Below are 14,461 nucleotides of genomic sequence, written 5' to 3'. Positions count from 1 at the left end.
CCAGGAAGAATGCCATGCTAGACCAGGCCAATGTTTTCTTTGAATATTGTTAGATTGGTTGATCAGGAAAATGTCGTAAATATGTGTTGGGACCTCAGCAAAACATTTAATGAGCAACTTTGGCCAAGACAGAAGGTGATGGTTGTGTTAAATAGCAGTTAGGAGATGTAGTCATTGGGTAGAAGATAAGAGATGGCTGTACATCAGTCAGGGGAGCTATTTCTAGAAGCTGCTGAGCTTGGCCCCAGGCGCTGTTTTGCTTAACAATTTAGTGTTTGTTTCCTGGATAAAGTCACTGGATGCAATTATCATCAAAGTTGTTTATGAGGAATTTTCAAATCCAGTTGAAATGGGGTCCTCAAAAGATCTTGAGAAATCAAAACACTGAAATAGCTCCAAGGAGATTAAAAAATTATGATAATAACACAGGGCCTTTAATTAACTTTTACTAGGCCCTGAGATTTGCCATCAAAACTAGCTAATGGGATTCTCAACTACAAAAATAGAAATGTACTCTAGTACACTCATGCTCAAACTATTTCTGGAAAATCTCTCTTAGCCCTGCACTCCGTATTGTAAAGATAGACGGATTTATTAGCCTTGGATTGAGTAGAAGGAGATCCAAAAATGACTTAAGAATGGTGGCTAGAAGCAGGGAAGAGAGATTTCGGGGTTCCTGGCAGGCATAGAGAGCTGGGGGCATGCTATCTGCCTTCAAATATGTGTGGGTGGCTCAGCTGCCTTGTGGAAGGTGGATCTGACTTGTTCTTAGTGTCAGGGTATAGGCCCAGTATGTGGGAACCCTAGGGAGACAGATTTAGGCTTGATAGAAGGAAAACTGATTTGGCGATGAGAGCTGGCTAAGATGCTACCCCAGGAAAGAGGAGTCCCTAAATTGGACTGTTAGGTGTTTAAATTGGGCACCGCTAGTTGTGGGGTATTAGAGGTAATTCAGAGCTTCCCTTGGGTTCGGAACTAGATGGACTCTAAGTACTTCTCAAATGTGAGAGACATTCTTTTATACTACAGATGTTTCTTGAAGCCAGTTATGTGCTGTATTCAGAACAGAGACAGATCGGCATTTGTTCTTAAGGAAAAATAATTAATGAAATCATCTCAGTTTTATCGTTTTATAACATTTCTAACAGTCTAGTCCAAGCTTTTTCTTTTCTTATTTAATTTTTTTTTTTATTATAGCCCTAGCCAGTCTGGCTCAGTGGATAGAACGTCAGCCCATAGACTGAAGGGTCCTGAGTTTGATTTCAGTCAAGGGCAGGTACCTCGGTTGCAGGTTCGATCCCCAGCCCTGCTTGGAGAGCAAGCGGAAGGCAACCACTTATGTGTCTTTCACATCGATGTTTCTCTCTTTCTCTGTTTCTCCCCCTTCCTTCCACTTTTTAAAAAAATCAATGGGAAAATATCCTTGGGTGAGGATTAACAAAAACTTTTTTTTATTATAATACATTACTAATGAGTCAATTGAATTAGACTGACACACCATTTGAAAGTGAACCTCTGAGTTGCCCAGATAACAAACTCAGGATAAGAATTTGGGTGCTGTGAGGCCAGAGTGCCCTTGTTTGCCAGAGCTAACTGTTAATACAGAAACTTCTTGGATTTTTGTTTTTTCTCTCATTTCATTTTGGTGTGACTAGTCCTGCTGTGGTTATTACATATGAAAATTTCCCCTTAGAATTTTCTTTAGAAATTAGCCTGTGTGCTGAATACTTACCAGTCACATACCTTTTTTTTTTTTTCTGAGATAATTTCAGATAAAAGTGTTAGTGCTAAGCTGATTGAGAGGTAAATAATCAAATACTTTTTGAATACCAGGAAAGGAATTTTTTCCTCAAAAAATACTTCCGTTCTCTCTGGATTTGGACTGTGGATATGTGGTCAAAGTCTTTTGTAATTTGAAAGACATAAAACAGTCTGATTATTCAGTGTTTGCATCATTTTTTTTTTCAGACTGAAGTCGTTATCAGAGTAGTCCCCATCTTGTTTTTGTGTTTATTTCAAACACATGAGAGATTACTTAATCAACTTTTAACTTGTCTGCTCTTTCTCATCCTCTCTGTTGCGTAGCAACATATGGCTCTTGTTGGGTTCTCCTTTCTTTCATTTTTCTTTTTTTTTAAATTTCCTTCATTAGCCTCATTATGTTGAAAATTCATTTCACTCCACTCCCCGTGTTCTTAGTAGAGCTAAGACAAATGTGGTGATGTTGGCCGTTCCTTAATGGCCCTTCATTCTCCCCTTTTGTGACCCATGGGATAAGGATGACATCTCATTTGAAGGAATGTTGTGCCTTAGGCCCCGGCTGAGCTCAGAGCATTTGGTGGATCCTCATCTGCCACCTGTGGGACCAGTAACACCTCTGTGCCCTGAGAAATGACCTGGCAGCGTGACTAGGTCTACCTTTAGTGTCCTTTTCTCATCAGAAATTCTTGAAATATATTAAGAAATTGAGATGAGTGAAAAGAACCAATTAAAAATGAACTTTAAAAAAATACTTTTGATTGATTGATTGATTGATTTCAGAGAGGAAGGGAGAGGGAGAAAGAGATAGAAACATCAGTGATGAGAGAGAATCATTGATCGGCTGCCTCCTGCATGCCCCTTCCTGGGGATTGAGCCCATAACCCGGGTAAGTGCCCTTGACTGGAATCAAGCCTGGGACCCTTCAGTCCGCAGTCCGACACTCTATCCACTGAGCCAAACCAGCTAGGGCAAAACAAAAAACAAAAAAACTTTTTTTAAACCTTAAGTACTAAGAAATTACTTTATAAAATGCACTTACCCTTATTTCCTGAGCCTCACCCTTTAGAGATCTGTTGGGTAATGTTTCCCCTGAGGAACTTGGCGGCTGTCTGCCTGGTCCATGTGAACGAATGGATGGATGTCTCTTTGGAATAGCACATTCCCAACTTGGAAATAAATCTACTGACCCTAGTCCTCAAAATCTGGACATTTAGTCCCTACTGAGGATTTTAGGCCTGCCCCCTTAATCACTACAAGAGAACAAACAGCTCACATACTATTTATCTAAATATTTAGAAACTGTAAGTCAAGCTAACACACTGTTAAATAAAATATTTTATACTCAACCTTGTCTAAATACCTTTGTAACAAGTGGGACGGCCAGGATTGATAGAGAATTCTTAGTTCTCTGCCAGAATGTGGCAGCCCAGGGACGCTTTTCTCCACGTTCGCTCCCTTCTCCTCCTACTCTGACATTGGAGAGGCCTGGAGACACCCGCCTGCAGGGCCAGGTCCCACCCCCTCCCAACTGCTAGTCATTGGCCTGGGGACACACATAGGAACAGTGGCATGGTTTGTCTTGAGAAGGAGGAACCCCCAAAAGGTTCACTGGGAGCTGGAAGCTGGCTCGGAGCTGTCTCAGAGTCTGTGTGGCCCAGGAATTCCAAACTCCAGGATCTAGAGTGTGGTCCAGAAGCGGGGTTGGTGCCCAGGTCTCTGACTCCTCCTCCTGTGAGGCAGGTGTGCTGCTGGAAGAGGCTGGAACAAGACCTTCTAGAGCAGTATTACCGAGTTCGATCTTCAGACCAGCTGCCAGTTCACAGACTGTCACTGGTATGCAATGTATCAAATGCGCATCAAAGCAACTTGTCCTCCAAAGTCTTGCTTCCAGAAAAGAAAAAAAAAAGTATGTCAGCTAAACTGAACACTGTGCTTCGTGGGTTGACTATCAGAAACAAATGCTTTCTTGTCCGTGACTGGTGCTTGGGGCAGCACTCCTAGAAGCACTGGGCCCACGCGTGGCCTTGCCTGGCAGAGGCTAATGACAGAACTGCTCCGTGATCCTGGCTTCTGCTGGCCTCTCGGGTCCTTTCTGGGATAAGGGTGTATGGCATATCCTGTATTTTTCCCTTATTGGGCGCCTTACATCTTCCCTTTCCTGGTAAGATTCTGTAAAAAGGCTGAATTGTTTTCTTTCCCTCATTGGAGTCTTCCCTGGGGCCCCTGCATCGTTGCTTACTGGTGATGAGACCAGGTGTCATCACAGTGAGCCTGAAGACCCACCTGCATCAGTCACTGCCTGTCCTTAGCCTCCCCCTAGAGCTGCTGGGGGACGTGAGAACCTGCATGTCTGACAACCTTCAGGTAATTCCTGTGCTTGCCGAGAGGTGAGAATCCCTGCCCTGCTGGCTCCCTGGAGCAGGTGCCTGGGGGCGGGAGAACCTTATCCCAGGCTGTGTGGCCTAGAACTCCCATCCCTTACACGTTTTCTTAAGTACAGGGGACTCTGTATTCTCGTTTAAAATCTGTTCCCTGTGTAATTTGCTAAACTTATTTTGGGGTGACACATTCAAATGAGATATAAGTGGTAAAACAACTACAATTGATCCTTGACAATGGAGGTGGGGTTAGGGGTGTCAAACCTTGCGTAGTTGAAAATTCATGTATAACTTTGACTCTTCCAAAACTTAACTATCCTTAGTATCCATGGGGGATTGGTTCCAGGACCCAGGACCCCACTCGGATAGTAAAATCCGGAATACATAAGTCCTCTATATAAAACGAGCTAGAACAGTGCACACAGTAAGCCCTCTGCTTCCATGAACTCCCAACCGCAGATCTAAAGCACTGCAGTTATTTATTGGGGGGAACAAAATCTTGTGTAAAAGTGGACCCTCACAGTTCAAACCCGTGTTCAAGGTCAACTGTAGATACTTAGTGGCAGAAATATGCATGTGGTTTGGTTCTATCATCATTTCACGTAGAGGCCATGCTGAGCTCTGGGCTTTGAGAAGAAAAGTGATATGAGTTACCTACCTCTCCTCCCCAAATTGCCTAATTCCTCACCCTTCCTCCCTTTCTTTCCTCAATTCTTCTCACCAACTGGAGCTCCCGCGAAATTTGGACTTCAGAGACTAGAGATGAGCAAAAGAAGGGAGAGAAATGGAACAGGAAGCTGGGGAGGTAGTAAAATAAATGTCCTTTGCCTCCAACCCCTCTCCGCTTCCCCTCCCTGCACTGGGTTCAGTTAGGTTGTGGCAGAGCCCAGGTGAAAGGTGTCTGAATAACAGACAAAAGGAAGCCCAAGGTGGAGAGTAAGTGGGCTTTTTCTAGGGCCAGGAGCTAGCTGCTTCCGGCCAAGTGTGCAGTCGGGCCAGCGCCTGGCTCCTGGGATGACTTCTTGACCCCTGTGTGTCTGTCCCAGATATACTCAGGGCAGTGCGGGCACATGAAGGTGCCCCGCTAAGGGCTTGTTAATACAGTGCGTAATTACAGAGGATGATGAGGGCTTAGGTCTCCAGCATTTTATTAGGTTTTCAAAGCTCCTTCGCTTCACTCTTCCTTCCCTCACATGCATGACTTTTTCAGACCTGTAATTTGGCTCTTGGGATTAAGTGCTTTGTCTGTACTCATAAAATGCTATAAAGCCGCTGGACCCTGTAGATGCACGTAAACTCAAAGAATAAGTTGGTTCCAACATGCTGGAAGTCTGCTTCCAAAATTTTTAATTGCAATACAGTGTAAAATTTAAGAGGGGTTTGGGAGGGTAATTAAATATATGCAATTAATGTAGTGTATAATGGCTGTTCCTATTAATTTTTACAGCTCAAATACGGTTTTCCTGCCATATCCTTTCCAGTCCCGTGGGCCTCTTTACTTTCACTTAGACACCGAGGCCCGCCCACCCCAGGACCTTTACACTTGCCATTTTTACTGCTCTGATTGATCTGACAGAATCCACGGGCTTCCCTCCAGGTCTCGGCTAAAGTTTCCACTGTATACAAGGTTCTCACTGTATCTGAGTGGCTTCCCCTGACCTGCCTGTAGAAAATGACACATGAGCCCCCTTCATCACTCTACTTATCCTGCTTTTAAATTTTTTACAGATCTTACAGTCTAAAACATTATTTAAAAATTTTTTTTATCCTTGTATTCTCTTCCTTCCATCACAAGGCTATCAACACCATGAAATTGAAAATTTAGTTTAATTGAAAACTTTGTTAATTATTGCTGTACTCCCAGACCTGTTATGTACATAATGTTGAATGAGTGAATGAATGAATGAATGAATGAATGAATAGACATTGACTTTCTCCTTAACACAATGGCTAGAAAGTGTGTGTGTGTGTGTGTGTGTGTGTGTGTGTGTGTGTGTGTATTTGAATTCAGGGTAAAAGAATACTTTTTAATCAGTGAAGTACTTTGCTATCTATTTCTTCATCTATCCATCCATTCATTTTAAAAATAGATTTCAAAGTTCTAAAATATGGTGAATGTTATATTGATACACAGAGAGAGCCCTTTATCCTTGTATTCTCTTCCTTCCATCACAAGGCTATCAACACCATGAAATTGAAAATTTAGTTTAATTGAAAACTTTCTTAATTATTGCTGTACTCCCAGACCTGTTATGTACATAATGTTGAATGAGTGAATGAATGAATGAATGAATGAATAGACATTGACTTTCTCCTTAACACAATGGCTAGAAAGTGTGTGTGTGTGTGTGTGTGTGTGTGTGTGTGTGTGTGTGTGTGTATTTGAATTCAGGGTAAAAGAATACTTTTTAATCAGTGAAGTACTTTGCTATCTATTTCTTCATCTATCCATCCATTCATTTTAAAAATAGATTTCAAAGTTCTAAAATATGGTGAATGTTATATTGATACACAGAGAGAGCCCTTAAATATTAAATGGGGAATGGTATTGAACACAGAAATATTAAAGTTTATTAACTACTAAAAAATCCACAATGCCTTTGCAGTAAAAAAACAAAACAAAACACACCAAAGGCAACTTTTATTAACATTTTTAAGGATTTCTCTCTTCTTTAAGTTTTTTTTTTAATGGAGAATATACTGAGTCTATTTGGTAAGCAAATTTATATTTTGTATCCTTCTTTCATCATATGGATGCACCATAATCACCTCATCATATTGTTGGCATTTAGGGTTTTTCACAACATTTTTTTACTTTCAGAAATAATCTTTGTCTAAAATTCTCTGTTCCTAATTTGGGTTGTTTCCTTCAGATATAATCTTTAAAACGAAGGAACTAAGTTAAACAGATTAAATTTAGGAGGATTTTAACTAAGTGTAAAAGAATATACTGTTGGGGTTTTACCTAGATTTTGTTAAAACCTTAAATTGAAAAGAATCTGTATCTTCTGGCTATCACCACACTGTTGTCTGTCTTCATGTGGTATGTATATATGTTTTTTGGCTAATCCCTTCACCTTCTTTCAGCCAGTCCTCCTACACCCCTCTCCTCCTACAGCTGTTAGTCTGTTTCTCTTTTGTTCGTCAGAATATTTTCTTCATTAGATTCCACAGATAAGTGAGATCATATAGTATTTGTCTTTCTCTAACTGGCTCATTTCACTTAGCCAAATGACCATTTATTGAATTAATACTCTTCAGGCCCATCATGCTGTTGCAAAAAGATTTCCCTCTTTTTATAGCTGTGTAGTATTCCACTGTGTAAATGTTTCACAGCTTTTTTATCCACTCATCTACTGATGGGTACTTGGTCTGTTTCCAGATCTTGGCTATGCTATATAATAAAGGCTAATATGCAAATCGACCGAACGGTGGAGCGACCAGTCACTATGATGTGCATTGACCCCAGAGGGCAGGCGCTCAACACAGGAGCTGCCCCCTGGTGGTCAGTGTGCTCCCACAGGGAGAGTGCCACTCAGCCAGAAGCCAGTCTCAACGCAAGTGCAGCAGTGGTGGCGGGAGCCTCTCCCACCTCCGTAGCAGTGCTAAGGATGTCCGACTGCCGGCTTAGGCAGGAAGCAGGCCTAAACTGTCAGTTGGACATCCCCCAAGGGCTGAGGGACACCCCCCCTCCCCGAGTGCACAAACTTTGTGCACCAGGCCTCTAGTTGTAAATAATGCTACAATAAACATGGGTGCATATATTCTTTCAAAATAGTGTTTCGGGTTTTTTTTTCAGATATATCCACAGGAGTGAGATGGCTGGGTCAAAAGGCAGTTCCATTTTTAATTTTTTAAGGAAACTCCATACTGTTTTCCACAGTGGCTGCACCAGAGTGCATTCCCACAAACTAGGGCTCGCTTTTCTCCACATCTTCGACAGCACTTGTTGGTTGATTTATTGATGGTAGCCATTCTGACAGGAGTGAGGCGATATGTCATTGTGATTTTAATTTGCATATCTCTGATGATTAGTGATGTTGAGCATTTTTTTATGTCTATTGACCATCTGTATGTCCTCTTTGGAGAAGTGTCTGTTCAGGTCCTTTGCCCATTTTTTAATTGGATTGCTTCTCTTCCTGGCATTGAGTTGTATAAGTTATTTATTTTGAAAATTAACCCCTTATCAGATGTATCATGGCAAATATCTTCTCCCATTCAGTGGGTTTCATTTTCATTTTGTTGATGGTTTCTTTTGCTGTTCAAAAGCTTTTGTTTGGTGTAGTCCCATTTGTTTATTTTTCCCTTCGGTTCTCTTGCCCTAGAGATGTATCAGTGAAACTTATGCTACATGAGATGTCTGATATTTTGCTGCTTGTGTTTACCTTTAGGATTTTTATAGTTTTGCAACTTACACTTAAAATCTTTTATCCATTTTGAGTTTACTCTTATGTGTGGTGTAAGTTGGTGGTCTAGTTTCATATTTTTGCGTGTACCTGTCCAATTTTCCCATCACCATTTATTGAATTAGTATTTTGTCAAATATTAATTGGCATAAAGGTCTGGGTTGATTTCTGGGCTCTCTGTTCTCTTCCACTGATCTTATGCCAGTACCAGGCTGTTTTGATTACAATGGCCTTATTGTGTTCCCCTGGGCATGGGATTTTGTTTGTTTATTAATACATTTAAGCTTATATTATTATTTTTTATAATTTAATCTAGTCAGTAGAGATTTTGGCGTGTGCAATCTGTACTTGTAATATTTTATTGAGGTCATTTCCAAGGTGTGATGTATATTCATTTTTTAAATGTTCGATTGATAAGTAAAAATAAAGAGTTTGAGGCAATATTCATTTATTTAACTTTTCTGTTGATGTTATGTCAAATCCTTTTTTCCTCACATATTTTTTTGTTTGTTTGTTTGTTTGCTCATTTTGGTAGTAACAGAAAAGGTTTATTAGAAAATTCCCACTTTGAACTGGTGTAGCATTTACTTATTTCTTTGTCCACTTATTCTATCATAAACTGGTACTCATGTACTAAATCTAATGTGACTATGTTTCTAGCTATATCCTTCATAATTTTAACAGGTTTTGCTTTACATATTTGATGCTCTGTAATTTGGTAGAGAAAGAGGTTGCTTTCCTTTAATAATATACCTATATCAAGAAAATAACTCTCTTTATACTCCATTTGAATACTTTTGTCCTAAAGTCTAATTTGTTTAATATCCTGATTACTATATCTAATATATATATTATGTCTAATACATCTACCTATTTATTTTTTAACCATTCTCTATAATTTTGTTTGTAATGACTCCCTTCTAAGGTTTATAGTCATGTTTATCACCATCTGAGAGATTTTGCCTATAGTGGGTAGATTTGAGTCATTTATTTTGAATGTGAATTTTTTTGTTTTTTTAAATTCTCCCCATTATTTATATAAGTATTTTCCTTATTTCTACCATAGTCAATTTAAAAGTAAATACAGTGTTTTAAATATTAATGTGTTTGCATATATATTTATTAAATACATAATTAAATGTATAATTTCTAATTGCTAAAAAAATAGATACCAAAAGAAACCCTCTTCACAATCACATTATTTTTTCAGGTCAATTCATTTATCATTTTAAAAATTATTTCCCTCCTCTTTCTTTACTTCCTGCTTTTTTCAATTTAATTAAGGCTTATAGACTCATTTATTATTATTACACATCTACGGATTTTACCATGCAATTCCCCTTGCTTATGGTTTTACATATTTACTTTTATAAGTCTTTTCAATAATCTTTTATATTCTGCTCTGTGCGTCCAGTTGATTTCAATGCTTTGTCCTCCCATGCAATGGCTTTTCCTTGAGATTTTCCCCCTTATTTTTGTCAACAGGAAAAACTTTAAAAACTATCTTCCTACATTAGTAATAATTTAAATGAGTCAAATAGTTTGGAGAGAAAATTTTATTTTCTCTTACATCCATATAATTCAACATTTTCTAAAACATATCCTGCAGAATACTAGTATGGCAGGATATTGATAGGTGCCCAGTGAAAAGCTATTTCTTGCTGCAGGACTTATCCCAAGCCTTTAATATGCAAGTATGCCATGTGGCCCTTTATCTTGAATCCTATTTCTGATTACTGTGTAGCAAAATTACGGTAACCCGTGTTTTCTTCTTTGGAATGATACTTACATTTTGCTTCTTTTTTTTTTTTTCTGAAACATTTTAAATGACACCAAATATATCTAGGTCTTTTTCCTTAAGTTCAGGTCCACTTTATGCTAAGAATGTTTAGTTTGCTATGGGTCAGTTTTCCTGTACTTTCTTTATTCCGCTTTTTTCTTTTGGAACGTAAGTGTTTGTGCTGCACACCGTGATGGGACTTGGTTTGGTTTCTGTGGTTGCTGTAGATTTTGCTTTTAGGGCCGCCTCCTCTCCCCTCAGCCTACTTGTTTCTGCCCCACTCCCGCTGCCCCCCCTTCACTCCCCCCCCCCCCCCCCCCGTGCTTTGCGTGCAGGCATCATGGCTTCTTTTATCCCATTTGGGAGCAGCAAGCAGATCTTTCTAGTTTTTCCCCTGTTGTGTTTCAGTTCAGAATTTGCAGACTGTTTTCACTCTGAGTCTCTAGCCGTCTTCCCCGTGTTCCTCAGCAAGAGAAAAAATGTTCAGGGCCCTCCCACGAGGGAGGCTGGTCTGGGCGGCGGGCTGGACCCACAGTGGGCTGCTCCTCCCCTCTGGTGGTGGCAGGTTTCCCATCTCAACCCACATCGTTTTCTAAGTTAATTTTTCACCAGCTCCTTTTTTCTGGTTTATTTTATATAACTTTAGAGTTTTAAAATAGAATACATCCACGTACTTAAAAAAAACACACACAGAGGTTATGAAAGATAAGGATTGAAAAGTCTTCTTTGTCTCCTGATTCTCGGCTCCCTCTAAAAGTGACAACTGTTCTTAATTTCTGTATTTTATACTATGGGAGTATAAGCAAACACAAATACAAATCCTTATTCTCCTCCCTGCTTTTTCTCTCTAATAGTATAAACAGAGTGTGCTTGGCTCAGCCCTACCCAGCTTTCGTGCTTGGCAGGCGTTCACCTCTGTGGGGATAAGGTGGAATGTTCCCTCTGCCCGCTTAGGTGAGAGACCACTGTTAGCTCTTCTCTAGGGGTGTAGCATGGCATGGTTCTCGTGCCCGTCAGCAGTGAGACACAGCCCAGGATGCACTCGGTGTGTTGCTGACCCGCTTCTTCTGATTCTGTAGAGCCGAGTGACCCACCGTGTATCCTGGGACAGAATAGACAATGCTCACTCGTTTGGAGACTCATGGCATTTTGGCATCCAAGTGTGTAATCAGTGGTTCCTCTCATTGACAGAGTGTAGACCAATATGGGTGTAAAACTAGGAGTCCGGTATCCTAATAATAAAACCCTAATATACAAATTGACTGGACTGAACCACCAGTTGCTATGATGCACACTGACCACTAGGGGGTAGACGCTCAATGCAGGAGCTGTCCCCTGGTGGTCCGTGCACTCCCACAGGGAGATTGCTGCTCAGCCAGAAACCAGAAGCTGGGCTCATGGCTGGCGAGCTCAGTGGCAGTGGTGGGAGCCTCTCCCGTGAGGCAGGCGGACACTGCCCTCTCCCCCCCACCCCCGCACGAATGTCGTGCACCAGGCCTCTAGTGCTAGTATAATAGGACCTGGGACCCCATGTCATCAGCAATAGATGAGGCGGGGGACACAGTGGTTCTTCAACATAGAGCATTGAGAACCACTGCCTTAGAATGTAAAGATAAGAGTTAATAAGGTCAGCAAGAACCACTCTGGATGACTTGAAAGTAATGTGGTTTATGGGAGGAACATTTACCTAATTTTATTGTCAGTGCCGCCCTAATAACCCAGAGGCAAAGGAAGACAGTAAAATTAACCAAAAACGTTTTGTTGTTTTTTCCTTTTCGAACAGTGGTGAGTTTTGGTTCAGAAGATGTATTAAAAGGGCCACATTACATACTTAAAGTCAGTAACATATCAGGCCATGGTCTGAGTTTTTATTGCTGTAGTTAGTTGTTCTCTGTACAATGATGGAAGCAGGTATTCTGGGTCATTTTTGTGTGTCTCACATGTTAATTCACATGTTTCCATTTTTTCCTTAATAGTTTTGCCATCGGAAGTTAGACTTGTATTGATATTAATTTCCTATCATAAAATTATGTTCTATGGAAAGCGAAGAGAACTGTACCCTACGTTCTTTCAACAACAAAAACTTCACTTGTCTGAATAATCTTATTTACATAGTAAGTCAAATTCCAACTTTTTAAGTAACTGCCTACTAAATGTAAAATACTTTGGGTATACTTGAATAAGAGTTAATTCCATGGGCCCATCATACTCCATAGAGGCTGAAAAGCCATATGGAAGGAAATTCAGAAAAATAAGTGGACATTGAAATAGATTGGGGTGAAAACAATACCTTTAGGCCGAAGAGAAAGAAACAAAATAATTGAAGATTTAGTTCATATTCACCTCAAAGGTTTATTTAACAAAAAAGTGATTTGACTGTTGATGTTCAAAATTGACGGATAATTTAGTGAGTAATATAGAGGTGAAAATATCTATAGCTTGAACATTAAGTTGGCTCTGTCAGTGTAATTTGTATGAAGCCAATATTATGTTCACACCGTTCACAGCCTCTACCAGTAAAATTAAGTACTTTATTGAAATGCTATAATTCATTATTTTACATTTTTTGCTAAAAGTAATTCCTAGTCTGATGAGAGGTGTTAAATGTTAGAAATGGACTTTATTTTTGAGGTGTTAAAGGAGGGAAAATTATATAACTGATGGCTGTGCAATAGGCCCGTTAATGCTTCATTGCCAGTTTGCTTGACGTAACCCACACCCTGCCATAGCGAGAAGCAGTTGGTTGCAGCACATTTTGAGCATCCTTTGAATGCTTTTTTTTTTTTCCAAGTTTTCTGGACACTCCAGTTAAGAAGCAGTAAAGGAGCTATTTTTAAAAATACGTATAAAGAAAATACAGTATTCTCTGTCACATGCTTGCCATTTGAGCCTGTGGTATGAACACCTTAGAAGAGGTGCCATGTACTGATTACTTCAACCTTCTCAGTTCACTTATAAAATAAATCAAGTCAGCTCTTGGCCCCTCTAAGTCCCTGATGACCACTTCCGTCATTTACCACCTCTTTCCAAGCATTACCATAGGATGACCTGGTGGAGCCAGCTTAATGACAACATCAGAAAGAAAAACAACTCCTGATCCTTGTCTCTTGCCAAAAAAAAAAAGGGGGGGGGGAGAGTCTGCAGCAGGCAAATAGGAGATGTCCTCAACCCTAGAGCATACCTTTTCTCTGAAGTACGTCAAGAAAAACAGTCTCAATGTTAGGTTGAAAGAACCTTTTAGTGCATCTAGGGGGATGAACAGCTTACTCCAGCTACCATGAAATATGAGGGAACTGAGATGATTGGATCACATTGTGGCTTCACATTTCCCCGGCACCATTTCCTGAGCCCCTCCTGTGTGGAGGTCATGGTGAAGGACTGTGGGGCACCATGATGAATGAGATACAGTCCCTCTACTGGGGAAGCAGTCTGGGAGGGACGGGATCTGTCCTCGAGCAAAATAAACTTCTCTAAGAATGCCAAGTGGAAGGTATCACTCAAGTGTTCAGGAGAGTTAGGGCACACTTCATGTCCAGCCAAGGTACCCACTCTTCCCTTCCCTCCTTTCTGTCACAATTTCTGTTGTGTTAGCACTCTCTTCTCGTTTGCTCATCTAAGCATATGGATGCAGAGGGCACCAGTGGCTCTGATACTCTGTGATCTGGAATAATGGTCGGTTCTGCCAGGAATTGTCAATAGCATTCGCTTTCATAAAATGTGAACATGGACAACTCGTTGGTCACAGGCAGGCCCGGTATACGAGTAAACGTGTAAGCCTGCAGGGTCGGCAGTTCAGCCACCACATAGCAGCTTTTCAGGATGTTGTAAAATTCTTTCCATAAATAATGTTAAAGGTGGGGGAAGAGGGAGCTGAACTTCTCAGAATGTCAAGTTTCTTTATCAACTTCTAACCAGTGAGGCAGGATGCAATTATTTCCTGGGAGATGGCACCTGGGGCTCAGGTTATATAGCGTATGGAAACATCAGTGGGGGGGGAAACAAAACTTAAACCCCAGTTTTTTAACAATATTTTTATGTAGCTGTAAAAGGGAAATGATCAACGCCCACACCACTCACCCCTGAGATGAAGGGAGTGTCCCTCCCAGCAGCTTTCCAATATGAAGAAATAAAAACCC

General features: G+C 40.5%; 1 protein-coding gene across 3 annotated transcripts in view; it reads left to right on the top strand.

Moving 5' to 3' along the window:
- The window catches only part of GLI3 (GLI family zinc finger 3), a 274,024-nt gene that overhangs the window by 223,709 nt on the left and 35,854 nt on the right, over positions 1-14,461 (top strand). The window lies entirely within an intron of this gene.

Source organism: Cnephaeus nilssonii, assembly GCF_951640355.1.
Source record: "Cnephaeus nilssonii genome assembly, chromosome: 12".
In the NCBI taxonomy this organism is placed as follows: Eukaryota; Metazoa; Chordata; class Mammalia; order Chiroptera; family Vespertilionidae; genus Cnephaeus; species Cnephaeus nilssonii.
The sequence above is the reverse complement of the archived record's forward strand: the minus strand, read 5'-3'. Positions and strand labels throughout refer to the sequence as shown.